Source organism: Camelus dromedarius, chromosome 19 (genome assembly GCF_036321535.1).
Source record: "Camelus dromedarius isolate mCamDro1 chromosome 19, mCamDro1.pat, whole genome shotgun sequence".
In the NCBI taxonomy this organism is placed as follows: Eukaryota; Metazoa; Chordata; class Mammalia; order Artiodactyla; family Camelidae; genus Camelus; species Camelus dromedarius.
Genome location: NC_087454.1, coordinates 39865759 through 39892680, shown reverse-complemented (window position 1 = coordinate 39892680; position 26922 = coordinate 39865759). Strand labels below are relative to the sequence as shown.

Below are 26922 nucleotides of genomic sequence, written 5' to 3'. Positions count from 1 at the left end.
TCAAAAAGCAGAATCCATGAAAATCAATCGTTCACGACGAAGCTCAAAAAGTCTTACAGGCTGCTCCAAGCTCATGTTGACGGAGTAGGGGGCAGGAAAGAAGCTGGACTGGAGGGTCTGATGGGGAGTTGGGATCACCTCTTCCAGCCTAGTCCCTCCTCGGGCCCCAACCCCGGCCCGAGGCCTAAGCTCCTTCATCGTGTCGATGGCGGCGAAGCACGCGGACCACCAGTCCTGCATGCTCTCACCCAGCTCCTCCTCCGTCTCTTCTGAGATGCCCTTCTCCTTCTTCTCATCCTCATCAGCCTGAAGGGCTGGCCAAGTCCGGAGTCCTGCATACATCCCCGCACCCTGGTCATTCCCAGAGCCCTGGACCATCTGGGAGTCCCCCATCCATTCTGACCATCTGCTACCCGGAAGCCCTGGGCTCCAGGAGGCTCTGGGGGGCCCCCAATGTCAAAGGGGCAGGGCCTTGATTTGTGGAAATGGATGCCACGGCCCACAGAGGGTCATGACCTGCCAGCGTGAACCACCAGCCAAGGCAGAACCAGCACCCGGGGGCCCTGCTCCCCAAGCAGCTCTCTCCAGCTGCCTCTCCGGGGGTGCGTGCTGGCCGGAGTGCCAGGGGCTGGAGGTGTCTCAGTCCCTGAAGCTGCTCCCCTTGGCCTGATACCTTGCATGGTGTAGGGTCTTCTCTCCCCAGAACCCCCTGTGGTCCCCACACTCACCACGTCCACCGTGATGGCCGCATCAGAAGTCTGCAGGGGGGAAGCAAGGAGACAGGGACAGGCCTTAGCCACAGGGCTGGACATGGAGGCAGCGGCCCAGCCAGGGAGGGAGGAGGAGAGGGAGCTGACGCAGGGACGCTCCCTGTGCGCTGCGAGCGCCTCTGCTCACACAGCCAGTTCTGAGGCCGTGAAGGCTCTGCCTCGCAGATGTTTCCTCAGACCTTCCAGGGCGGTGGCTGGCAACCCTGGCTGCACATTAGAATCATTGGGGGCTTTCAAAAGTGACCCGTTTCAGGGCTCCACCGAGTCTAAATGGGGGTGCTGGGCCCCGGGATGGCTGCGCAAGGCCAGGGGATCCCTGCAGCGCGCAGGCCGCGTCGGAAGGTGAGGCTGACAAGGCACGTGGCCGGCGCTCGGTGATGTTGGCTATGGGGGGGTGCAAGGGCCTCAACAGGGAAGTGGACGCTCAGTGACACAGCTGAAGAGGATCCTGGTGACACGGCCCCACAGGAGCCCAGGGCCTGTGAGATGATGGAGAAGCCCGGGCCAGTGCCGTCCTTTGTTCACTGATGGCCTGGACACCCTCAGAGGGAGGTCAGGAGGCTGGGAGCTGATGGGGGCATGATGTCTCCAGGTGCAGCCCCAGAGCCCTAGCCGTGCCACCCGGGCCTGTGGGCCAGGCCTGGGCCTCAGCTGCTCCCCTTTCCCCAGAGCCACACCCGCACTAACTCAGCTGGGACTCTCTGGGGACCAGGATGATGGGGGTAAGGGAATGTCCTTTCAGACCCAGCTCAGGCTTCAGAAGCTAGGGGGCACCCCAGGCTGCATGAAGCACACGATGTGAGGAATGGTGTACAGAGCAAGTGATGGGGTGCTGGGGGAAGGCCCAAACTCTTTCCTCCACACTATCTGGATTCAGGATGGCCTGTTCCAGGCCAGCCTCCATCCTGCCCTCCTTGGCAGAGGCCACCTCCACACCTGAATCCCCAGGTCTCCCTCTGGCGGATAAACAGCCCTAGTCCCAAAGGACGAATAAGGAGCTTCCACCTGGAAATTCGTCCCCAAGCCAGGCATGGGGAGGGTCTTTTGTGAATGGCTGAGAAGGAACCCAGGGACCCTCTGGAAAGAACACTGGTATTCACACAAGGAATCCAGTGCTTATGGTGTTTGTTGGAATAAAAGTAATTGCAGGCTATGACTTCACATGGTCACTGTTCTCCCTGCCTCTCACACATGAGTACCATTCATTCAGGCATGTGTCCCCAGATGCACGCACACACACACATACACACACGCAGAATTGAGTCCTCCCTCCCAGGACAGTCTAGGACAGGGCTCTGTGCACATGCAGTCAGGGGAGGCCCTGTCCCATCACATGCTGAAGGGGAAGTGACTTAATGTACTGTCTCACAGGTGGACTGGCCTGGCTCTGGTAAAGTGTCACATGCAGGTGCACATCCACAGCCAGCGTGGGACTGACCCCAGGCACCTCACCGCGTCCAGCTTCACCATGGTCTCCAGCTTCTTGACGGGCACCTCTGGCTCCATGTTCACCATGACCTCCCCTGCAGGGTGGGAGGAGGACCCCCCCATTGTACAGCACACGGCAGCCCCGGGGAGTCTGCCTGGACAGAGAGACGGACAGACAGACAGGGAAGAGCAGGAGTAATGGTGAGAGTCAGGGGTGGATGAAATGACCGGAGGTTAAAGCTGATTCTGGAGCTTTCTGAGGGGAGAGGGAGGGAGGCAACAGCTGAGGGAGAAAAGATGGGCACAGGCAGAGGACGAGGTGGCCAGAGAGGAAGGTGGGCTGCGGTGAGTGACACAGTGGAGGCTGGGAGGGGGCCTGGGTCTTCTCCAAGACCTGGCAGAGGAAGCCATCTGCCCTCGGGCATTCTAAGGACGCCGGCCCTGGCCCTTTCTGGCTCAAGAGTGAGGGGCAGCCCGGGGCAGCCTTCCTTGGCCCCTGGGTGGGTCCTCCCTCCTGGCCTCCCTGACTCTGACTAGGGGATGAGAGAAAGGAAGAAACCCTTGGAGCACCATCCGTGGGCCTTGGGGCACGGCCATCCCTGCGCTATTCCAGTTGGGGGCCAGCGGTCTGGGGGCCGGGAGAGGAAGCGCAGCAGGGAGCTAACGGCTGGGAGCCCCCCAGGGTGCAGCGGCCAAGGCCCGGCAGCCGCCACGCAGATGTCCGAGGGCAGCTACAGAAGCTCATTCTCTGGGAGGTCCTGGGGGTGGGGGCCGGCGCGGCCTGGGCTCAGAGAAGGGCCAGAGGCACCCGGCCCTGCCCAGCTGCCCGGCTGCACCCAGCTCTGCCCAGCGACCCCGGGGCCCAGATCTACCACTTCAGACCACTTGACGAGGGTGCTGAAGTTGGGGTTCTTCTTGTAATTGTGGATCAGGGATGATGGCACCCCCTTCCCCGCACACTCGATGTCCACCGTGGCTGGTCCACCTGGGCCAGGTTCATGTCCTTGAGGTCCCGCAGGCCCCAGAACAGCACTTGCGTAAGTTGGAGGGAGGCGGGGGAAGAGGAGAGCCCCTCAGTCAAGGGCACCAGCTGTGGGTGCCATGCCACCTGAGGAGGACTTGGCCCTTGGGTGGGTAGTGCGTGGGAGGGGGCCGGGCGCGGACAGCTGATGAGGGGCGGGTGTCCTGAAGGGGCTTCAGGGTGAGGGTGGGTGTTGGGGGCAGATGGAGGGCTGGGATAGGTCCTGGATGGCAGCAGTGTGACAGTGCAGAAGGGGCAGGCACTGGATGGGCAGCAGTCTGGGTCTGCTGCCGGCTCCTTGGTGTGACCTGGGGCCAGTCACTTCCCCTCCTTGGCCTTCATCACCCTTATCTGGAAAATGAGGAATGGCCTGAGGTTGCCGAAGACCACTGGAGTCTGATGCCAACAATATAATATGTGCACAGACCCTTGATAGGGAGAGAGCGAGGGGGCCGGGAAGCCGAGCACATCAGGGCCTGTTGCAGGCAAGGACGGGCAAGGTGTGCAGTCCTCACACACCTCGTCTGGTACTTACTGAGCATGGGCCAGATGCCAATGGGCACAGGCATGATGGGACCTCGGTCCACATCCACTGGACAATTGATGGGCGGCAGGTCGGCCTTCCCTGCTGGTCCAATCTGGGAAATGGGGGACATAGTGTCCTAGCCTGGGGAGAGCTCCCTCTCTTCATAAGTTATTTGCCAAATGACCTGGGGAGACAGGGAAAGCTGAACAGCCTGGGTTCCCAAGAACCACATCCTCAGCTTCCATCACAATGGGCCTCACAGCAGGATGGGGAGGAGACTGGCCCCCACTCAGTCCCCTCTTCCCTGCAGCCCCACCTGCCAGAGCTCGAAGGTGGCCAGCAGGTCCCCTGCAGTGGCGCTGCCCCGGTGGATCTGGTAGGACTCAAGAGGGGGCAGGAAGCAGGGTGGGCAGTATGCCTCACTGGCCAGCTTCACCACGGGCTTGGCAAAGTTCTGGCCCATGTAGTCGGCTTTGCCCTGACACAACAAACAGCCAGGGTAGCCTCTCAGTGCTTGAATTTACCAAGCATGTTGACATCCTGGATCACATTCAGTCCCCCACAGCATCATGTAGCTGCAGGGGTGATCATCCCATTTTACAGATGGGGAAACCAAGTCTCAGGCTAGCTCAGGCCAGGTAGGTAGTGAACGGCAGATGCAGTACTCAGACTAGAAACGGGTGCGCCTGCCTCTAGTCCAGAGCTCACTCGGGGCACCCGAGTCCTCCACTCCCCCACTCCAGCGCTCCTGTGGAAAGCTGGGCAGCTGACTGTGGTAGGTGTGGGCAGGGGCCGGGGAGTCCCTGGGGTGGGGGAGGCAGGGGACAGCAGGCCTTACTGACACATCTCTTGAAGATTCTGGGCCTGAGTTTGGGCTGTCTGTGCTGGGAGGCGGGATGCCCTGGCCCATCTCCTCCCTGAGGCCCCAGAGTCCCCGAGCATCAGGAAGGAGTCAGACTGCAGTGACAGGCCAGGGGACACCTGAGGTGTCCTGGAGGGGCTGCCCAACCTTCCAGCTTCCCAGCAAGCACCTGGCTGAGGGGCTCAGGGGAGACCGGGGGAGGGGGCCACCAGTGCGGTTGTAGTGAGGGGACGTTGGAGTGGTCCCTGGTGCCGAAGCCCACCTACACCAGTGTCCTGGCCATAAATTTCAATGACAACGATGGGGGGGTCGTCCAGGAACTTGAGCTTCCCCATAGCACTCAAGGGTGTCGAACACCAGCACCTGGTCCCAGGTGGGGCACAGGGTCTCGTTCAGCACCTGTAGCTCAGGGTGGGGGGGATGGGTAATCAATGGTGGTGGGTGGGCAGATACCCGAGCAGGAGTCACCCCCAGCCACTGTGGTTTCCAGGGGACTCGGGGGCAGGAGGGACATATTCCCTGACTCTTCTGGGAATCTTAAAATGAAGGTTGATGTGAGGTCTGCTCCCGACCCTGTTCCCTCAGCCCCTGCCAGGTCTTCCCTGTCCTCCATGCAGAATGTAAGTGCATTAAAGCCTCCACCATGTGGCCCGGGTCCCCAGGTATCTGCCAGGCTTCCCTCTGAGGGTCTAGGGTGCTGGCTGATCTGTCTCCCCAGGCCCTAGAAGCTCACAGGCCTCCCCCAGTGCCCGCAAAGCCAGTGCCGCTCCCTCCTCCCCCAGCCCTCACTTCCATGTACTGACTCTGGTCGATAAAAAGACTCAGGTGAAGAGTCTGAGAGGCCACTGCAGTCAGCTGCGCAGAGGCTCCGAGCCTGGGACCTGCGGGCAAGGGGCTGGAGGCCTGCTTCTCTGTGGGGAGCACAGGCCGGGAGGCTGGGAACAGGTGGCCCTAGTGCTCTCCCAGGGTGAGGGCTGGAGCCAGGGGCTTCCCTGGGCCTGGCTGCAACCTGCCTCACTCACTGGTGAAGACCAGGCTCCTGGGAAGGAGGGAGTGCAGGCCCAAACCCAGGGCCGACTGGACTCCCTCGAAGCTGCAGTGCAGGCCCCACAGGAAGTCCCTGCACTGCCTGCTGTGGCCCAGCTGCAGGCAGGGCTCCAGCCTGGCTTGCACTGTCCAGCCCCCCGCCCCGAAGCCCCACTTCCCAGGCAGCTGGGGGTGGGCACAGGGTCAGCTGCTGGAGCCTGTGGGGTGAGGAAGGGGCAGGGGGCTGCAGCAGGCCATGGTCAGAGGGCCTCTGTCCCTTCACAGCCATTCCACTGGGCTGTGGGTTTGGGAACAGAGTGCCAAGGAGGATGGATGGGATGCGACCCGCTGTCATTTCTGCTCTCTCCACCTCTTCTCTGATCACCCCATCAGCTCAGGCCAGCCAGGCCCAGAGTGGGTGCGCTGCTCCCTCCAAGGGGAGACTGACCCCTTGAACAAAGCCCGGACCCCACCACCCTCTAATCTCGCTTCCCTTCTGGCACCTTGAGGAAGAGTGCCTTGATCTGGTGCGGTCCTCACCCAGCTCCTCCCCCACGATGGAGAAGAGCAGGTCCTGGGGGGGCACCAGGCTGAGGCCATGTGCTTGTCGTCGCTCATCATCCATATGAAGACATCGGGGATGCTGTGCGGGCCTGCGGTGGGCAGGTGGGGGCCCGTAAGGGAGAGGTCCTGCCCCTTGGCCAGCCCTGGACCCACGGAGGGAAGGACCCCTGATGCTGGGGTTTCCTTCTCCTCCCACGGATCCAGCGGGAAGAACACCCAACAGGGTGAAAGGCTTGGTCACCCCCGTCCCCTAGAGGCTGTTAGAGCAGGAGGGGCCTCCTGGGTGGTCTGGCTCAACGCCTCCTGTGCAGCCCCACTTCTGCCTCGGGTCACTGTTGTTTGGGGCTGGCATCCCCTCTGTGCATGCCTTCGGGGGGCACACCTCGTCTGCCAGGAAGCGCAGCTTCTGCAGGAAGTTCTGGCTTAGCCTCAGCTTGTCCCACACTGTGTGCCGCTTCACCTGTGCCCGCAGGGTCTTTGCCTATTGCCCCATACTCTCCTGCGGGGTCATGGGGTGTATGTTGGGTTCAGTCCATGACTTGTGATGGAGGCTGGCCCTAGGGGCTGTGACTTCAGAGCAGATGTCCCCCCACCTTGAGTTCCCTTTCCACCTCCAGACCCTGCCCTGTCCCCCATGTGGTCCAGTGGCATCCGCACCAGCTCCCGCACGAGGGACTTGAGGCACTCTCCGTCTAGCCTGGTGTGGGACGAGGAGCCCTGGTGCTTGTCAGCCAGTGAGAGGAAACGGCTGGGACAGAAAGCGGGGAACAGGGCTTAGCAGAGCCCACCTGCCAGCAGGAGGTCTGCAAATGCCTCCTTCTCTGCCAGCCCCCTCTTCTGCGTGCCGCGCCACCCCCGGCCCGTTCAGCAGCCCTGCAGCTCACCAGCAGCCACAGCTCGGCTCCTCCAGGATGCCCCGCTGTCGCTCAGGGTAGGACTTGTCCGTTTTGATCATCATCCAGGCCCTCTTCCTGTGAACCAGGAGTGTGAGCCCCAGCCTCCATCAGCTCCCCCAGATGTCTTACCCCTTTCATCACGGGGACAAGGGGCTAGCGCCCTAGGACCTCCCATGAGGTGGGAGGTGTCCCTGGAGTGTCCCATCGTCATAGGGAAACCACCAGTTTCTCTGTTTTCAGAGCCTGGAGGCCTTCATGTTCACGGGTCTTCAGTTCCTGAAGGAAGAAGCCACTTCTGGCCTGAGTCTATGGTCTGGTGGACTCACAGGGGCTGGGCGGGACTCAGGTCTAGATGTGAGCAGTGGAAGGTGTGCAGGCCAGAGACAGAGGGATTGGCCAGCCGCCTCCAGGGATCACAGGGGCTGGGTGGCCCTCAGGCCCTCTTCCACTCTTAGGACTTGGGTGGGGACAGAAACTCCTGCTGGGGCCGTTCCTGCAGAACTTCATCCAACCAACAGCAAGCTGCTGGGCAGACAGGCCTCTTGTGTTGTGAAGGAAACTTCCAGGCTGAGGGAGGCCATCCGAAGCATCCCCCTCCCCAGCTTTCCCCTCCCTCCCCAGCCTGGCCACGACCAGCTTGTCTGCGATGTGTCCACGATGCTGGGTCTGCATAGGCGGTGGCACTGGTCTGGCCATCAGCTTTTGAAGCAGATGCAGGGCTTGCACTCCAAGTACTGCAGGTGGAAATAGTTCCTGGGGGGTGGGGAGCAGGTGGGAGGTTGAGGCCTGGGAGCCCAGGGAGGTGGCAAGGGGAGCGGGCCATGAGAGGATTGGGGCAGCGGGCAGGGCCTCCCAGCACCCTCTGTCCCGCTGGCTCACCTGTCAGTGGTCTGGGGCCACATGGGTGGGGTGGAGGAGACTGAGGCTAAGTCCCCAGCCTCATCAGTCTTGTCATCACTGTTGTTCTGGATCAGATCAACCTCCTTCTTGTCCCCTTGATCCTTCCGAGGCCAAGGCCGCTGAGGGCGTGACAGGCCATCAGCTTCATTCCCATAGTTGCCTGGAGGCAGAGGAGGGCTTGCGAGTACCTAGGGTCCCCACCCTGCCCTCCAGTCCCAAGTTTTGTGGAAGGGAAAAGGGAAAGTTAGGGAAAGGGGAAGGTGCTGGGGTCAGAGCCAGCACAGACAGGACAGAGCACTAGCCAGAGAAAGAGACCTCCCTGGGGCCCCGATGACCGCTGAACTCAAGGTCCCGCCCGGGAAGTGCCCCGGACTCCCACCCTCTCCTCGCCCACCCGGCAACACCTCGCTCCCTTCTGCAGGGGGCTTCTTTCCTGCCCATGCCCCTCACACAGCCTAGCCCTAGGCGGAGCTAAGGTGAGCCCGGTGGGGCGTGTGTGCACCCAGGGACGGACGTTGTGTGCTGTGTGGGCCCCTGAGGACACGCGAGGGAAGTGGTCAAAGTTCCCCTCCCCACAGGGCTGCGGCGAGGGGCCTGGCAGTGACCACCCAGCACCGCCCCCAGGCCTGAAGACCCCTCTGTGAGCCCAGCTCTCACCTATGGTGACCTCACAGGTAATGGGCTTGTCTCCATTTTCCCAATCGATCATTGAGGCCTCCAGAAAGGCTCCAAATAGAAAGAATTCTCCCACCTTCCACATGCAGCTCTGTGGAGAAGGTGGTTCAAAGCATCCTGAGAACTTAGCCGGGATGTTGGGCCTGGGGCCAGGCCTCCTCCTACCATCTCACAGACAGGCCCTGGTGGCTAATGGTGGGGGATATGCTACCCAGCTGTGGAGCTGGGAGCCCAGACACTGAAGGTCCAACTCCTTTTGCCTCCCAGCCTGGATGTCCTTGGGGGAAAGGCTGCTCTGTCCAACACGAGGACAGCCACCGCCAGGAACAGGGCAGAGGCAGGGCTCCACCTCAGGACCTCCGGGCAGAGCAGTCGCAGGCAGTGGAAGGGGACACTGCTTCCCGGGCAGGGAGGTCTCATCCTGGGCTCCAGTCACCGAGGCAGGCAGGGTGGCCACAGGCTGAGCCCAGGCCCAGGCTGCTGGGGCAGGAAGGGGACTGAGCAGGGGGCTCTGGAGGACAGCACAGCACCCCCACCCCCCCCAGCAGGGGCCTCACCTCTGAGACAGGCGTGGCCTGCTCCCCCTGCACCTCCGAGGGGGCCGGTGAGCTCAGGGTTGGAGGTATCGAGGACTTCCACCCCCGGGCCCCGCATGAGGTGGGTGAGAAAGGACACGGCCTCCCCCAGGCCCTCGTTCCGGTCCTGGTGCTCGTCGGGCAGCATGTGGTTGCATATGGAGCTGCACACGCTCACCCAGGAGGGCCCGGCGTGGGCAGCACACCTGCGGACGAAGCCCTCCCATTTCCTAGTCCCAACTATTCTTCTCCTGTTGGGATTTGTCATGGCTCATGTGAAACTTGGATCCAATTCTGCTTTATGTCTTTTGTTTGGTTTTGTTCTGCCTAGTTTATAAAAATAATTACAGCATTTTAAAATTTGAGATATACTTCATGTAATGTAAAATTCACCATTTTAAGTATGCATTTCAGTGGTTTTTAGTGTGTTCACTATGTTGTGCAACCATCCAGGACATTTCCATCCCCCTCAAAACAAACCCCGTAGCTTTCAGCAGGTCATCCTCACTCCCCTCCTCCCACCCCTGGGAAACCATGAGTCAATTTGCTGTCTCTATGGATTTGCTTATTCTGGATATTTCATGTAAACAGAATCGTACAATCTGTGTGGTCTTTTGTGCCTCGTGCCTCAGGTTTTGCGCATTTAGTAGCACATCCATCTCCCTCATCCCCAGTGAGCACTGTGAGGACAGGATGGATTCCTCCCTTGCTCTGTATCCCTTACCCAGCTCAGTGCCCATGTCCTAGGAGGGGTGAGTCTTTCCAAGTCCCCACAAGCCTGCAGGTAGTTTCTAGGGGGGCAGTACGCATGTGTATGTGATGTGCATGTACATATGCACACATAGATAATTGTCATCATTTCATCATTTTACAGATGCGAAAACAGATACAAAGTTCACACAGCTTCTAACTGTCAGAGCAACTGGGCTTCGAATCCAGGCAGCCTGGCTCAGACAGGCCCAGGCAGCTCTGTGCAGAGCTGAGTCATGAGTTTCCACCCTTCCCCTGAGGCAGAGGCTGCTGGTAAAAGCCCTGAGCAAGCCCACTCCAGCTCGAGCCTCCAGCAGAGGTGCGGGATGGTGGGGGTGTGTGTGGGAGCCTCACTGACTCCGCCCCTTAAGCCCCACCCCCACCCCCGGCCTCCTGCTACTCAGCTTTGTCTCCGTCATTGGAAACCTTGAGCAGGTCAGTGAAGTGGGCACCTATGGGCACGTCGTTGACCTTGTCCGAGTCCCGGATCTGTACTTTCGTGCACTTGCAGAGTTGGGGGACAGGTCTGTAAAGACCACCCGCTCATTCCACAGTGGCTCATAGCTGCTCTTCTGCAGTGAAGTCCTGCCCTGGTGGGAGGGGGTGAGAGATTTCATGTGTGTGAGCACGTGTGTCTGCGGGTGAGTGGGTATATATGTGTTATGTGTGGCACGTGGCGGCTGTGCCCGTGTGTATGTGTGTGTGTGTGCACGCTCCTCTCCTCACTCTTCCTCCCGACCAGCCTCTCAAACACTCGTCCCTCACAGTGTCCCCCCGTTCAGCTCTTGGTCTCTGTGACCTGGGGGCAGGGAGGAATCCCTAAGGCCCAGACTGGCCTGGCCACCAGCCCCTCTGCGCTGGAGCTCTGCTCATATCTCCTCACTTCCAGAGGTGAACGCACCAAGGTGATCGAAGTCCAGTCTGGTGGCTTCTGATTCTGCCTCATGTCTGTCCCCAGGACCCCTTGACCATCCCTCTGCACCCTGGTGCCTGTCACCCCACGCCCCAGCCTCCTGCTGCCTGTGCCCCAATCCCTTCTGGCCAGCAAAGATGACTTGCACATAGGGGTCAACCAGGTCCTTGTTCTCACCAGTGAAAGCCTTCTTCACGTCGGCCATGGGGCCTGTGTTCATGTGGGGCAGCCCCTTTGCTCGGTAAATTTTCACATAGAACCGGGCCCACTGGCGTTCAGGGGGCACCCCCTCAGGGAGCAGCAAGTTCCTGCCGGCACATACAGTTAGGACTGTGGTGGCCAGACCGGGCGTCCAGACTCCTGCCCCAGCATCTGCACACCCCTGGGGCCCAGTGCAGCATGTGAAGGAAGGCTGAGAAGGACCACACTAGGACTGAAGATGCTCAAGTTGACGGTTCCTGGTCTCTCATGGGATCCTAGGCAAATCTCCCCAACTCTCTGAGCCTCAGCTTCCTCACCTGGAAGACAGGAATAACAGCCGCCTCCCAGGAGTAGGATAAGGCTCCCTTCCAGGAGTGTGATAAACAGGTTAAAACACATGAGCACTTTGTAAACTGCAGAGGGGGAGATCCATCCTGGTAACACTGTCCCCTTTCCTAGCTGGGTGTCACATCTTTTGTCTCCCACCCAGAAACCTCACCCGTGGCCACCATGCTCCCTCCCCAGCCGACCAAAGTCATGACTCACTGGATCCCAGCACATTCTCCCACTATGTTCAGACAAGGTCCCAGAATATTTCTCAACAGCCACTGTCAGCTGCTTAAAATTGGCACAGAAAACAAAAGGCTTTGCTCTCCTGGGTGTAGACTCAAGATCCAGCAGCTCTGGGAACCTGCCCCTTTTTTTCCCAAGTTTCTCACAGACAGAAGTCCAGATGTCAAATGACTGTCATTCCTGACTGTCCCCTGTGAACCCTGCCCGCCTGGCCTCAGGCCTTTCTGTCCCATATGGAGAGTCCATGGACACTGACGCTGGCTCCTTCCAGGGACAGCTGGGCCGTCTGAGTGTGTGGCTGAGGGAGACAGAGGGAGGGCACAGTCTCTGGGCCAGGTCCACCCCGGGCGCCCCCTTGTGCCCCTGGAAGGGCCGGGCCAGGTCGCCAGGGGCCGGGGGAGACAGGCGCCTCAGCCCTTGTTTCAATCCTCGTCGGTCTCGTTGGCCTCGTGGGGCGGCTTGGTGTAGGCCCCCTTGCCCACCATGGCGACGTCACACCTCCTGTGGCCCCTCGGCCCCGCGGGGACGTGCGCAGGGGCCGGCAGGATGGCCCGCCCGCGGGGAAGCCGGGGCTCTGCAGCGGTGAGCGGGGCCCCGAGCCCGGGCCGCTCCCGCCCTCGGGGCGGCCGCGCAGCCCGGAGTGGTGCACAGTGTTGGTGCGTGGAGTCCAGGCTGTCGGGCCCAGCGGCACTGGGGCCGCAGCTCCGCCTGCCTCTGGACCAGAGGACACATGTTCCCCGAGCCACGGCCAGGTCATGCCCCCGGGGGTGTGGTGTGGCGGAACTGGCGCCTCAGGAGCAGGGGGCTGGGGCCTAGGCTGCTCCAGAGCGTCAGGATCTTGCTGGAACAGATGATTGTGGCACGGATACAGGAACAGGTAGCCAGACGGCTGGGTGGGGAGACGGATACAGGGTGGGTGGGGGGCTGCCAGGCCACCTGAAAATGTAGACGGATCGATGGGTGGATGGTCGATGAATAAATGGATAGAAGATGGATTAATATGTGGACAGGCGGGTGGGTGGATGAGTGGATACACGGGCAGGTGGACAGGTGTGCACATGGCTGGCTGAACTGGGGGACATTTGGCAAGAAAGGAGAATGAGACTCAGGAAGGACATAAAATCTGCCTTCAAAGTTAAAGCTATTTGAAGAGGGAGTGAGTTTATTCTTTCTGTCCTTTCATAGAGAGATCGGACTAGGTGTTTTTAAGGTCTCTTGAAGTTTCATGTTCTATGGTTTTGTGATTTTTATGTGTATAACCTTGGGTTTTGAACTTCAGTTTCCTGGCCTGAATGATAGTTATAATGTCCACCAGCCAAGTGTCTGCTAGGGTGAACCACAAGGAATCGCTAATTTGTTCAACCTAGTAATTTAGCGGCACCTCCGAGACACAACTTCTCTTGGCCTCATTTACCTCTTCTGTAGAATGGGGAGGAACGCTGATGCCTCCCTCACTGTTTGCTGAGGGTCAGATGTGATAGTCACACATTGTAGTGTCACTGTCAAAGGGCTAACGAGGTCCTTACTGTACCCCCAGTGACAAGTCCACTTGAGGGGCTTGGGTGGAGCCCAATGCCAGCTTGTGTGCCCGTGGTTCCCGGGCTGGCCGTGTGCGGCACTTAATCTGCCTGGCCCAGCCATCGTCACCAGCCCTCTGGGCCACCCCTCGGAGTTCCTTCACCGACCCCATGGAGGTTTGACCCCAGGTTACCATAGACACAGCCCCACATGGCTGTTCTCAGGTGGCCTGGGTCCCTTGATGGATGGTCAGTGGAAGTGTTTGAGGGCCCAGCGTCACTGCATCTGGTGCTGAGAACCATGGGGCTTTGTCGGGACTCACAAAGCCTAACTTCACCGCCGACCAACTGGGTGACTGGGGAAACCCGGGTGCTGCTCTAAGGTCCAGGCTCCCCAACTGTAAAAGGGGGTGATGCTGCCTACCTCGTGGGGCTCCTGTGAACCCCGCAGACTGGGTGCAGGTAGTCAATGTGTTTGTGTGCAGACAGGGCACCCCATTGCCCTGCACACCCCATGGCTGTTTGTACTTGTGGCCCCACCCGAGTTCACGGTCCTGGCCAGGCTGAGACCAGGGGCTGGCAGGGTGGGAAGGACAGCATGCCCCGTGCTCCCAGAGCCGTGTGCACCCACGCTGACCAGGCCTTGTGACTACACACCAGGCTGGCAACACGTGGTTCCCACGTCCATCTTGAAGGACCCCACGAGGGTGTCACTGTGCAGCAGGTTCTTGGAGTGAGTCATCTTCCAGGCAGATCCACCAGCCGCCAGTCAGGAGGGATGGGGCTGAGGCTTTCCACGGGGCAAAGAGTTGACTCCCAGTGGTGCCACCTCACTCTTTCTGGGGACCTGAGCTTCACGGAAGCAGGAGGGCATCCGGCAGGGCAGGGGTGGCTCTCTGGGGCTTAGCATCAGGCCGTCCTGCCTTCTGTGTTTTGTGGGCTCCCAGGTACGGGTGAACAGGTTGTACACTCTCCAGAAGCATCTGGCTGGTGGAGTGAGTGGGGCCCAAATCCAGCCAGTGCTCGGCTTGCTCAGATGTGTGTCTGGGTGCAGGTCTGTTTTACTGTGGCTGGCCCACCCAGAGGGGGTGCCCTTTGCAAGTCTGCACAAAGGTGCAGTTGGAGCCCCACCTGCCAGGGACTGTGCCCCACTCACCGAGGTCTAGATGATCCTATTGAACATGCCATCAGGGGAGATGTGGAAGTCAGAGATGAAGCGCTGGAGGGGGAAGGCCCTAGACCTGGTGTCTCTGGGCCGGCAAAGGCTGAGTGCCGTTCCCCTCCCTCCTGGCAGTGCCTGTCTGCACCCGGGCCATGTCCCGTGAGCCCCAAAATGTGGATGAGCAGGAGAAGCAAGAACCACTGGTCCCTGCTGACCCTGATGCAGCTGAGAGCTGTGTGGCCCTGAGCAACACATCCTCCGAACCCCAGCTTCGTGAGCTGTCAAGTGGGGGTAATGACCCACCTTAGAGTCTCGTTACCGGGCTTGATGAGGCACACGAGATGCTGGATGGTACACTGTGGCTATCAGGGTCCCACAGACATCACCATTAAAGTACAATGCTGCCTGCATGCTGCACCCCAACTTCAGAGGTGTTAACTTTTACAGTAAGCTGAGCCTTAGAACTGAGAACGGATGAACTTACTCGGCTGTCCATGTAAATGCCATGGCTGTGACCCATCCTCCCAGCTGGGAGCTGCCACGCACAGGTGCAGCTCCCCCTGACTTCTCCTGACCTCAGCGTACCAGCGCTGGGAATGAGGGTGTGGTCAGCGAGCAGAGGGCCCACTGCTTTGGTGAACTTGTGGGCAGGAGAAGGAAGAAATGTGGCCCAAGTTCTTGGAATAAATAAGGAGAATCTTCTCCCAGCTGCTGGAGGCTCACGCTAGAGCATTGTGGGTAAAAGTGCCAACTTTAGAGCCAAAAAGCCTGAGTTTTGGGGCAAACCACTTCTTTCCTGGGCCTCAGTTTACCCCGCTGTGACATGGGATTAATGATCCAGAGCCACCCTGGGGAAATGCTCCGGGGCACCATTCACGAGGTTGCTGGGAGGCATGGTTGTAAATCTAAATGAGATGACCCCAGTCAAGCATTCAGCCTAGGTCACGTCAGGGCACAGTGCATGCCAAGTGCTGTGCGTAGCAGCTCTCTGCCCAGGTGGTGTTGACCACGGGGGCTGAAGCTCTGGAGAGGCGGGTGGTCCACGCATCTAGAAACACAGACTGTACCTGACCCCTTGGGGAGACACCCCAGGCGAGTAGGTGGGAAATTAGGAAAGAAGGTGGCCCAGGACAGGGCTCCAAGCAGCAGCAGCACTTGAGCAGTGGGCAGAGGGAGAAAGGCGGTGAGGACAGGAGCTGGCGAGACAGGGGAAAGTGTGAGAGGGCAGGAGAGGTCCCCGGGGCGGGGACAGCGAGAGGATGGAAGGACCTGGGCAGTCAAGGGAGAGGGGACGATGGTGGACCCTGAACTTAGGAACAGCCAAGTCAGTGGTGAATTGGCTGTTCCTAGTTTCAGGAAAGCTGGGGGTGGGGCAGACGTGACTGCAGGGAGTAAAGCGAGGGAGGGGTGGTCACTAGGAGGTACGGGGGACTGAGGAAAGGCACAGCTGGATGGACAGACAGACACAGGTGGGCAGGTAGATGGACAGACAGATGACAGGCTTCTAGCTCCTGTCCTCGAGCAGGACAGTTCTCGCTGCACTTAGACTCTGTGGAGTGAAAGGCCTTGCAGGCCAAGGAGGAGCCAGAAGCAGAGCAAAGGCAGAGCCGGTGACGCAGAGGGGAGGGTGTCGTGCTAGATCCTCTGGGACGTAGAGAGTGATTCCAGATAAAGGGGAGGGGGGGTTCTAGGTAGAAGGAAGATGCTGGTGGGCAGGACTGGATGCACCCACGGAGAAGGGGTCTTGCTGTGGCCTGTGGACAGCCAGATTGCTTGGGGAGAGTGATGGTTGTGAGCCTCCCTTCTCAAAAGACAGGTCTCCCTTCTCGACAGCCAGGCAGGAGGGTCAAGGCCAGACCGGGTGCCCCAGAGCTGTGCCGGCCCTGGTGGAGGAAGGGGCTCAGCTAGCACTCTGAGCCGTCTGCGCTCATAGATTTTGTATCTCTAGAGCTGATTTCCCTTTTGTAATTACCTACGTGATGTTGATTATTTTCACCTCCCTCTATCATGTTTAGCGGTGTCAAAGGCAGGTTCCCATCAACTCAGAGAATTAGCAGGAAGCAGTCCACCCCTGGGACCAGGGGGATATTATAACAGGAAGAGGAATTTAGCCCAGAAAGAGAAGAAAAGGGAAAGGAAATTCCAGCTTCGGGGCTGGAAGGAATCATGGGAAGATAGTTTAGAGCTCTGGTTCTCAGCTGGGGGCAATTTCAACCCCTAGGGTGCATCTGGAAACCTCTGGACACTTCTTGGTTGCTACCCCTGAGTGGAGGATTGCTACTGGTGTGCAGCGGGTAGAACCAGGGACGCTGCTCAGCATCCTGTGATGCACAGTGCTGAGTGTGAGGAGCTCGGGGTGAGAGGAAAGAGAAATTGAATAAATCTGTTACTTGGGTTTGTGAAAAGGAACAAAAATGTGATCAGGTAAAAACTGAAGATGGTCCAAAGATGAGCAGAATAAATAGTCTTAGTGGATATAAATTTAGAGTTTGGAAAACAGATTCGAGGCTAGAACTAGGAGGTATCCTGTTTGCAGCCCCCACGTAGCCAGGCATGAGCCTGGTGCACAGCAGGTGCCCCGTGGATGTCTGTTTCTTCATTTGGGTAAGTATCCATTTGTCAGAGTGTCACCAAAGACCTCCAGGTACATGCCAGTCCCTGGGCTGGGCTACAGCGATGCAGGAGACCAAGAGCCTCCCAGTTTAAGACACGAAGGATCAACTGCAACTCAGCAATGTTACTGTCAGAGAGAGAGGAATGCCCTGATCTCTGACCTAGAGAGTGCACGGAAGGCTGCTCAGTGCAAAGACATTTGAGCTGGGCCCTGCAGGGTGAGTAGGAGTTTGCTGGGGAGCCACAGAGTGGGGAGAACAGCTCTGTGTCCTTGGAAAGGAGGAAGGCATTTGAATGAAACATGAGGTGTGTGGGTCCAGTGCAAGGTGAGCCCTCCAGTCACCCCAACATGGTCTCTCCACTATCAGATAACCACGGAAGGCTGTGGGCGCCCGTCTCCATAGCTGTTCGGGAAAATTAGACCTTATCGGGGCTGGAGGCTTTTCCAGTCAGGGATACATGCTGACATGAGGTCAGAGATGGGAGCCTGAGTTTCCTGGCTCCTGGGAAGGTTGCCACACGGGGTTGAGGGGCGTCCTGAACAGTGAGGTCCCAGTCCTGCAGGAAACCAGCTGTAGGAACAGGGCCCATCTGTGGTTGCTTAGGAGACTTCGGCCAGGCCCTGGCCAGAGCCCGGGTCCCTGTGAAGGGCAGCTGCGTGCTTTCTTCCTGAAGGGGCACAGCTGGGGGCTCCCACAGCTGCCTAAGAGACGTCCTCTCACACGTGGCAGATGGTGCCTTCCGCCCTCACCGCTCCTCAGGAGACGCTGAGGCACGGGACAAGGATGCCTCACGTGGGCCGGCCTGGCTCACCTCACTGCCTGGAGCCGCCAGGAGAAGCAGGCGGGAAGCCCGTCCAGAAAAGGGAGGGCTAGGGCCCCCCTCCCAGTGACCTCTGGCTTAGTCCGAAGTGCGTCAGGCGTCTGCGGGTCTTCCCTCCCCAGAGCTGACTATGATGGGTCCCTCCCGGGAGCCGAGGCACAGTGCTGTCTGGGGTGGCCATCCAGGGTGGCAGGCAGAGAGCTGGGCAGAGGCCAGACGGTCCGGGACTTCCTCTGTCTATAATGCTCTGCGATCGTGGCGCTTCCCAGATGGAGGCCTCAGTCTCCGCCCCGCAGAGAGAGGTTCAGTCACCCGTGACGACAGCGGGCAGGGAGCGCATGCACACAGAATTGACTCTGTCACTTAGCACCTGGGCCAGGTCCTTCTCCAGGAGCCTCAATGTCCCTTGTGTAAAATGGGCTTGATGGTGACAACTTCTGACAGTTGTGAGAATCAGAAGACATAACGCCCTTAGAAGAATTTAGGAGATGGCACAGCACATCTCAGGAGCTCGTTATGGTTCTGGGTCCACCATGGGCTGGGGCCACCACGGGCTGGGGCCCGGGCCTGGGAAGTAGCTGGAAGCAGGTCTCACGGGAGCAGGGCTCACTCACAGGCACTGCTGGGAGCGGCGCAGGAGGGCCCGGGGCAGTGTTCCTTTCTCAGGGCGGCTCCTGCTCAGACCAGTGTCAGGATCCAGACCAGGGGTTCAGAGGACAGGGCCCTGCACATCAGTGTGCTGGGGGTTGGGCCAGGGCGGGCCGGGGTCACCCCAGCTGGTAGCCCTTTGTGCCCCATGACTCCCAGCTTCTCCTGTTGGGCGCGATGAGCCGGTGCCCAGCCCTGGTCACCCTTTAGAGGCCCCTTCCCCGAGGGCAAGGACACTGACCTCGTTGTAGGAGGGGCAGTTAGCACACTCCTTCATGGATGTGCACTTCTCATCGTCCCCACCGCCCCGCACTCCACGGGGTCCATTTTCAAGCTCACCAGCTGCCGGGCCTCCATCACGGTGACGCCAACCTGCGCAGGTGAGGGTGGGGGGTGAGAGGGAAAGCCGGTGAGGCTTGGATCTGTTCCCTTTGGAGTCGGGGGCTGGGGCAGAGGGCCAGAGGGGGCAGGAAGCTAGCACTGGGCTTGGGTGCCAGTCTGAGTGCTGCCTCGAGCCTGTGTGATCCTGGGCTCTTTTCCCGCTGAGCTCAGTGCCCTCATTTATAAACAAGGGGTGTGGGTGGATCACCTCCCAGTCGGGGTGCACTAGAATTACCAAGGGGGAGGGCGCGGTGGTGCTTGAAGACCCCGAGGCCCCGCCCACACTCCAGACCAACCCGATCCAATCTTGGTGGATGGGGTAGGAGGCGTGGGGCCCAGCATCAAAATTTTTAAAGCGCCCAGCTGATTCTAAGTGCTATGAGTTCTCCCCCGGCATCTACGACCCGGCCTCACAGAGAACTGCAAACTTACGTCCCAGGTTTCACGCTCTCAGGAATGAAGCTTTCTACATTAACATGAATTTCATTTTCTGCTCCAGCATGTCCCATCTTTGTGTGTGTGTGTGTGTGTGAGGAGGTAATGAGGTTTATTTATTCATTCTTAGAGGAAGTACTGGCGATTGAACCCAGAACCTCCTGCTTGCTGAGTATGCACACAACCACTTGAGCTACAGCCTCCCCTCCAGCGTTTCTCACCTTAACCCTGCCGGCCTCTTTTTCATTCCTGGAATTTGGCCTCCTTTCCACATTCTTAGTTTCCCCTCTTTTAGAGAGTTGGTATTTTATTGTTTAAACTGCTAAATTTGATTTTACTACCGAGAATGTCTTTCCCTTTTACATAAAAAAGAAAAACCATGAAAATCATCATCTGCTGTGTCCATCAAAGTCTCATAAATATTCTGAAGGCCAAGGAAAATCCACACATCAAAACTAATGATGCTTAAAAAAGAAAAATAAGCATCTATGTCTATAAGAACGTTGTCAAGCAAGTATATAGAACTGGAAACTGACCATGTACTAATTGAAGTAACCCTTGAGCTGTGAAAGTGAGCATTTCTGTGTGGAACTTGGCATCCCAAAGGGCATGGAGCTGACCCAGCGCAGTCATCACTGCTCCATCAGAGAGCTTAGAAGGAGACAGAGCCAGCTCGGTGGAGTTTATTGTGAAGAAAGTAAACAGGCACTAGAAGTCCTTCCAGAATATGCTTAGCATAGTATGTGATAGAGTTTTAATCTCTATGAAACTTCTTATGCCAAAAGTTTTTCAAAATCTTATTTTTCCCATAATGAACCCATCCACTCCTCTCCCTTAAAAATAATCAAAACCAAACAAACAAAAAAACTATTTGTAACTTAAGACTGGGAGGCAGACAGACACAGTTGGGCATTATAAGGTGCTAAAAATGTTCCATCAGGAGACTGACCTTCCCAATGTGAGTGGTTGGCTGGTTTTTATGTTTTTCATCCAAAGGCCCGGCCATAATGATAGGATTTTTGCCTCCAGTCCTTTCCAGGACCCAGAGTTTCCACCTTTCTCCACTGAGCAGAGCCAACAATGGTGGACAACCCGGGCTGGAAGCCCTGAGAGCCAAAGGGTAGGAGGTAGAGAGGGGAGATGGCAGAGGGTTGAAAGGAGAAAAGGGAGGGGTGGGGTGAAGACGCTCCAGTGGGTGATCTTGGCTGGCAGAGAGGTGGCTCTGAGGGGACTCTTGAGGGTGCACACTGGAGGTTGCTGCATGGTATTAGTTGGGGAGGGGAATGCCATTCCTGCCACCACCCCCCCACCTGGGGTACTATGGAGGGGAAACATATAACTTGGACTAGAAATTTTTAAAAAATTCTGAGGAAGGGGATTAACCATCCTCTCCTTCCATTCTTCAGTCATCAGCAGAGGACTCGATCTCTCTAGGATGGAACATGAGGCGGCAAAGAGAGACACAAAGGGACCAAATGACCCACCGATCCAAGAAATTCTTTTGGTAATTGGCTATTCCATCCTCTCCTTCCAAGACATAAGGGACATAATCTCCAGGTGGTTTCATGAATGTCATCACAGGGAACAATGAATATAAATCTATGCCTCTGTCCTGGGAAAACCCAAGTCATGGTGCTCTGTGGCCAGCCTCTGAGGGAGCTGATCATGCTGCAGGGACATCTCTGGGAGCTGGAGATGAGGAATGGTGATGAGGGACCAGATAGTACTGCTCTTTGGAAACATCCTTTACCTTCCCCCATCTCCAGGTGACAGGGATAAGACATGCCCAGATTTTCATTTTGAAAAGGCCACTCCAGTGGTGGCATAGAGGATGACACAGAGGCAGCAGCATGAGGGCAGAGAGACCAGATAGGAAGTGGGTGCCATATTGCAGTTGAGTTGGGGTCTAGGGCCAGTTGTGGTGAGATGACATGGAAGTGAAAACTGGAGAGATGTTTGAAGGAAAAAAAACAAATATGATCTTGGTGCCAGGAAGAGAGGGTAGCGACTGGATTCAAGACTCCATGACCCATCAAGAACATCTCAGCCAAACACCAAGTTTGCCCATCTGATGTTGGAAACTGCATATTCATAGGAGGAAGCTGCGGCTTCTCTCTTTTAAAATGCCAGTAATCAGGAAAGCGTTTCCATATTACATGCATCCTAAACAGATGAAACAAAGGGTACAGGTACCCCATGGTCTCTTCACTTCAGGACCTCTTTTCAGTGCCACCCAACCTGCAGGATGGTTCTGAGCTCCGAGGATCCTTCCTGGATCTGGGTGTAGCTAAGTTCTCCTCCTTTCATGGGCTGAGGTCTTTCTAACTAAGCAGAGCCAAGTTCTCCAAGACTGAATTTCGTCTGATAGCTCTTCTTGCTTTATGCATTGTACTCATTGAAAGCAAGAAAGATTCCACATTTGCATCTGCATCACTCTCTCTCCAAGTGTGTTAACACTCGCACTTGAGATATCTACCAACCTGTCCGGGAATATTGTGTTACCAGGTTAAATACAATCGTTTGGTTCAATTCAGAATGTTTACAAAGTCTTTGGAGGGAGACCATTCCAGTTCACTTAATAAAATTGAGGGTGTGGCCCTGCAAAGCTGAGGATCAGGTCCCAAGCTGGGGAGGCCGCACTGGGTCCTGTTGCCCTGGGTGGCCCTCTCCCAGCAGCAGCCAGCTGTGCTGGTGCCCGTCCTGCCTGCACAGTCGCCCCACTAACAACCTGACAGTTACAAGTCTCTCATTTTCTCAGCCATTTGGTCTCCAGTTTTAGAAACACACAAATAAAAAAATTAAGTGTTAATTTTAGAAAATACAGTGGAACAAAAAGAAGAAAAAAAAAAGCACCCACATTCTCATCATCTATAAGTAGCCAGGACTGACATTACATCCAACATTAAAGTAATACAAAATGACAATTTAAAAACACACTAAAAATCTTCTTTTCAGAGGTACTTGGACTCTAACTGCTGAAACGTTTGTGTGTGTGTTCGTTGGCCTCTTTATAGATCCCCAGGTCCCTCTCACTGACGCCGCCCGTTGCTGGACGCAGCACCGTCAGGGGGCCTGTTCTCAGGCTCCTGGCTGGGGTTGTGCTTCTCTACTTACAACACTGCTGTGGGGCCTCCCAGGAGCAAGCTCACCCTGAGAACTTGCATTCAGCGTGTGGTTCTCTGTGACGCCCAGATCCATGCCTCAACATCTAGCCGTCACCCCCCGCTAGAGCAGAGCTGCAAAGGCACAAGGCATCCAGTTGCCCCACCTAGCTGGTAATCCTTGGGCTGCCCAGCACTTGGCTGCATCTCAATGTCTGGCTTGGATCTAAGGAGGAGAATGTCCTGTCAGGCTGGGTGTAAGGGGACTGCTTGCAGGGGAGGAGGAGGGCACTGGCAGTGGTTAGACCCTGGAGAAGGACAGAAGGACAGAATCATGGTCGTCAAATATTCCAGGACTGCCAAACAGAATGGGGATTATTTGCTCTCAGAGTTTCCAACCAATGGCAGAAGTGACAGGGAGATAGACCTTAGGTCAACAGGTTCCAGTGTGGGCCTGGGCAGCTCTGTGATTTCCCTTTGCCTGGAGGTGTTCAATGATCTGGGAACAGGCCCTGGCCTTTGTAGGAAGAGAGATGAGAAAGACTTCCAGGAAAAGAAGAAAAGGGCAGAGTTAGGCAGGAGCTGTCCACGGTGCCTGATTCCACCCCAGCCAAACTCCAGAAAGGGCAAGCTTGGTCCTGCCTGACTGGATGAAGGCAACTGCAGCTGGGGGGCTCCTGCCCTCTCGCCGCTGTTGAAAACGTTGGTGGTGAGCGCTGAGACGGCAGCTAGAGGCAAAGTCAGTATCCGGCCCATTCCTCGACAAATGGCAAGGCATTCAATGTCCTCCCTCTCCAGCACTGCTGGTTAATCTAGGGAAGAAGAAAGATGGGTTAGGTGGGCTGGATGATGCAATAGTGACGGTCTCTCCCCGTTGGCTTTGGCATCCAGAAAGCTGAGAGTCAAATCCCAGGTTTAGTTGGAAGCATCCACGTAGAATGTTATGGCGTAGAAGACCATGGCTCTTATCTTCTTCATATCGATGGATTGTTCAGGCTTCATGTCAGCGTGTTGGCAGGAAGGCCAGCACCGCCCTCTCGAGGCCTTGCTGAAGACACATAGAAGCATAGGACACAGTGCAGCCCATCTCTTTTGTTTTAAAACACGTTTATTGTGGTACGATTTCTGTTCCGTCAATTAGACACATCTAACGTGTAGTATTTGATGAATTTTCATAGATGTCTACACCCAGAAAACCATCACCACAATCAAGATAGCTACCATTTCCATCACTCCCCAAGAGGGGCAATTTTCCAATTCCTATATTTACCCCTTCTCACCCCCTTCCCTCCCTGGTAACCATAAGTTTGTTTCTCTATGTCTGTGGGTTTGTTCCTCTTTTGTCGTTGAGCTCATTATTGTCTTTTTTTTAGATTCCATATGGATGTGGTATCATATGGCATTTTTCTCTCTTCTAGCTCACTTACTTCACTCAGAATGACTCTCTCTGTGTCCATCCATGTTGCCGCAAATGGCATCGTTTCATCCTTTTTCATTGCTGAGTAGTATTCCACGGCATAAAGAGACCACTACTTTTTATAGAGTCCCCAGGCGATGGACGTTTCGGTTGGCTCCAAGTCCTGGCTATTATAAATAGGGCTGCTGTGAGCATTGAGGTGCATGTGACATCTTGAATTAGAGGTTTCTCCTGCCATATCCCCAGATGTGGGAAGGCTGAATCATAAGGTAAGTCCATTTGTAGTTTTTTAAGGAACCTCCATCCTGTCTTCTCTAGTGGCAATGCAGCACGTCTTACTGAAGCAGAGCCATGCTCAGAAAGTAAAGGGTATTTCTAGAGGTCAGACATGAAGTGCAGTGAGCTTGGCCTATTCCAGAAGAAGAGGGCAGTCTGGCAGGGCTGGAGGAGAGTGACCAGGGGAGTGTGGTACAGGCAGGATTTGGACCACGTGGGGACATGACAGGCTGGGATAAGGAGCCTGGGCTTCCAGTCATGCCTTGGTCACCATGGGGCACTGGTTCCAGGACTCCCCACAGATGCCAACATCCATGGATGCTGACGCCTCTTGTAGAAAATGACATAGGACTTACATAGAATTACATATATCCTCCCGTGTACTTTATTTTTTATGTACAAACTTTTTTTTGAGTTATACTCATTTTACAATGTTGTGTCGAATTCCAGTCTGGAGCACAGTTTTTCCGTTATACATGAACATACGCATATATTCATTGTCACATTCTCTTTCGCTGTGTCCTCCTGTGTACTTAAATCATCTCTAGATGACGCGCGGTGTGTAAGGCAACGTGAATGCTCTGTAAGCAGTTGCCGCTGTGAGGCAAGTTCAAGTGTTGCTTTTTGAAACTTTCCGTTTTTTCCCGAATATTTTCCACCCACAGTTAGTTGAATCGGCTGGATCAGGAGCCCCTATATACGGAGAACCCCCAAGCTCTTCCCACCTCCGAAATTTCCACTGTAAGCGCTGCAGGGGACCAAAGAGGGGAGAAGATCGCCCTCTAGTGGCTGGAAACGCTGAGGCATCCCTTCAGCCTAGGCAGCGCTGGAGAGAAGGCTTCGGGCCGACTAGCGCAAAAGGAGGGCCCGCCTGGACAAGAAGGGGGAAGGACGGCAGTGGAAGCCAGCCCGCACCCTTCCTGGAGCTAGCTGGTAGCAGCGAGGTACGCTGAGGAACTGGGGACACGTCGCGTGGGGGGCAATCCTGGCCGCCAGGTGCAGGGTTCACACAGCTGGCACCTAGTTTGCACGATCAGAATAACGAGGAGTGGGGCTGGGCGGAAGGGGCTGCCTCAGCACCGGGATCCTGACAAGGGCCAGAATGCCCTCAGCTAATGCGGCTCCCCCGGTAAGCCAGGAAAAGGAAACTCTGAGGCAACATATTGCAGATTCCACCGCAGCCACACGGAGGGCTAGATCTTTATTCTGACAGAATGGAAGCATCGGAAACAGGAGTCTTCCCTTTTCTCTTCATTTTGACCTTTGGACAGGGAGCCACACATCTCTGACAGAAACCATGCTTACTCCGTTAGAGAGATCACTTTTTCAGGAATAAGCATGGAGAAAAAGAGTATGGTGATGATGTAGCAGTTCAAAGCGGAAGCCCGTCTGAGAAACGGTAAAAACATGCTTCTCAATGAAGCCGAGTTATGGCAAAAAGCAGGAGGAAGGTTAAGGTAACCTCTCTTAATATCCATTCAGCAGACAAGACTAGCTAATCCTTAAAGGCAGCACTTTAAATCAGGAAAGTTTTTGTTTGTTTGTTTGTTTGTTTTTGGATATGAAAAACAATGCCGTATTTAAAACAGGGCCCTAGATACGGAGAGTGTTGTAGAGTGTTTTAGAGTGTTGAGGCTGAGAGCTGTTGATGAAGAGAACATAAAGCTGCGTATAGACAGGTAAGGGTTCCAAGTCCACTGCTCGAAAAAAATTAGCCAATCATGTGTCCATTTGATTGGGAAAGAAGTAAGTAACTCAAAAATGGGAAAGACATGGGATTAAATAGCGGTAGTGAACAATTAAATCCAAGATGTTTATACCTATATTTTCATTGTGAATGTAACAAACTTTAAGCAACTGTCTAAAAAGCAGTAACTGTAGCGCTTGCACACACGCACACACACACACAATTGGGAACAGCAGAGAGGTAAAATATGGTAAATGTGTCATGATTGAGAAACAAGATCTAAAAGATTATTTCATTTTTGAGACTATTATAGCAACACTGATCCAATTACATATAAAGTTATGAACTTAGAGAAGATTTATGAAAATTTAGAGCGAATTTTCATTGAAAGGCAATATAGCTTCCAAATGATTGAAGAGAAAATTAACCTCAAAAAAAATTAATCAATCCAGCTAAGATGGAGTAACGGAGACCATGGTTACCAACGTAGAATAAACCCCAAGATGGATAAAATATGTGAAGCAATGATTTGTAAGATATGTGAAAACGATCATCCACTAGGACCTCGTCCTGCCGCCTCCATACCAAGGCTGCGAGGCCTCCTACTGCCACTACCAAGGATGACCACCAGGTGGCGACATTGCCTCCCTCTGCTCCTGCTGAAGAGCCAGTCCTGAGCAGTCCTGCTCCAGGTTTTGGCAGGCCGCTCCCAGAAGCGCTCTTGTGGGCCTTGGTCCCTTTTAGCCACCAGCAAAGGGATCGAGGATGAGCAGTGAGCCTCTTTACTCCGTGAAGATCTAGGAAGCTATCTGATTTGTGAGCAGCCCTTTACCCTCGTGTGCTGTCTGGTACTCTCCACCCGACTTGCAGAGTCCACGGCTTGGGCAGCCTGCACGCTGGCCCCGGCCCATCAGAGTCTGTTCCCCTGCCAAGAGGCCCCGCGCGGTCGTGAGCAGGCCTCCAGGCCTCTGGAGACGCGCCGCTTGGACTGCGTCCTGTCCCTGGGCTCGTGAGCTCCATGACCTTGGCTGAGTCACTTAACATCTCTAAGCTACAGTTTCCTCATCAGTACAATGAAGGCATAATCAATATGGGGGAGAAAATCAGAAACCGGGGGGGACTACATCTCTGGTGATTGAAGATTATTTTCATTTTGAATTATACAGTGAGGGATACCATACAA

At 56.0% G+C, this 26922-nt stretch overlaps 1 pseudogene; it reads right to left on the bottom strand.

The window, feature by feature from the left end:
* LOC135318569 (otoferlin-like) lies at positions 1 to 26759 on the bottom strand (annotated as a pseudogene).
* Positions 26760 to 26922: the final 163 nt, after the last annotated feature.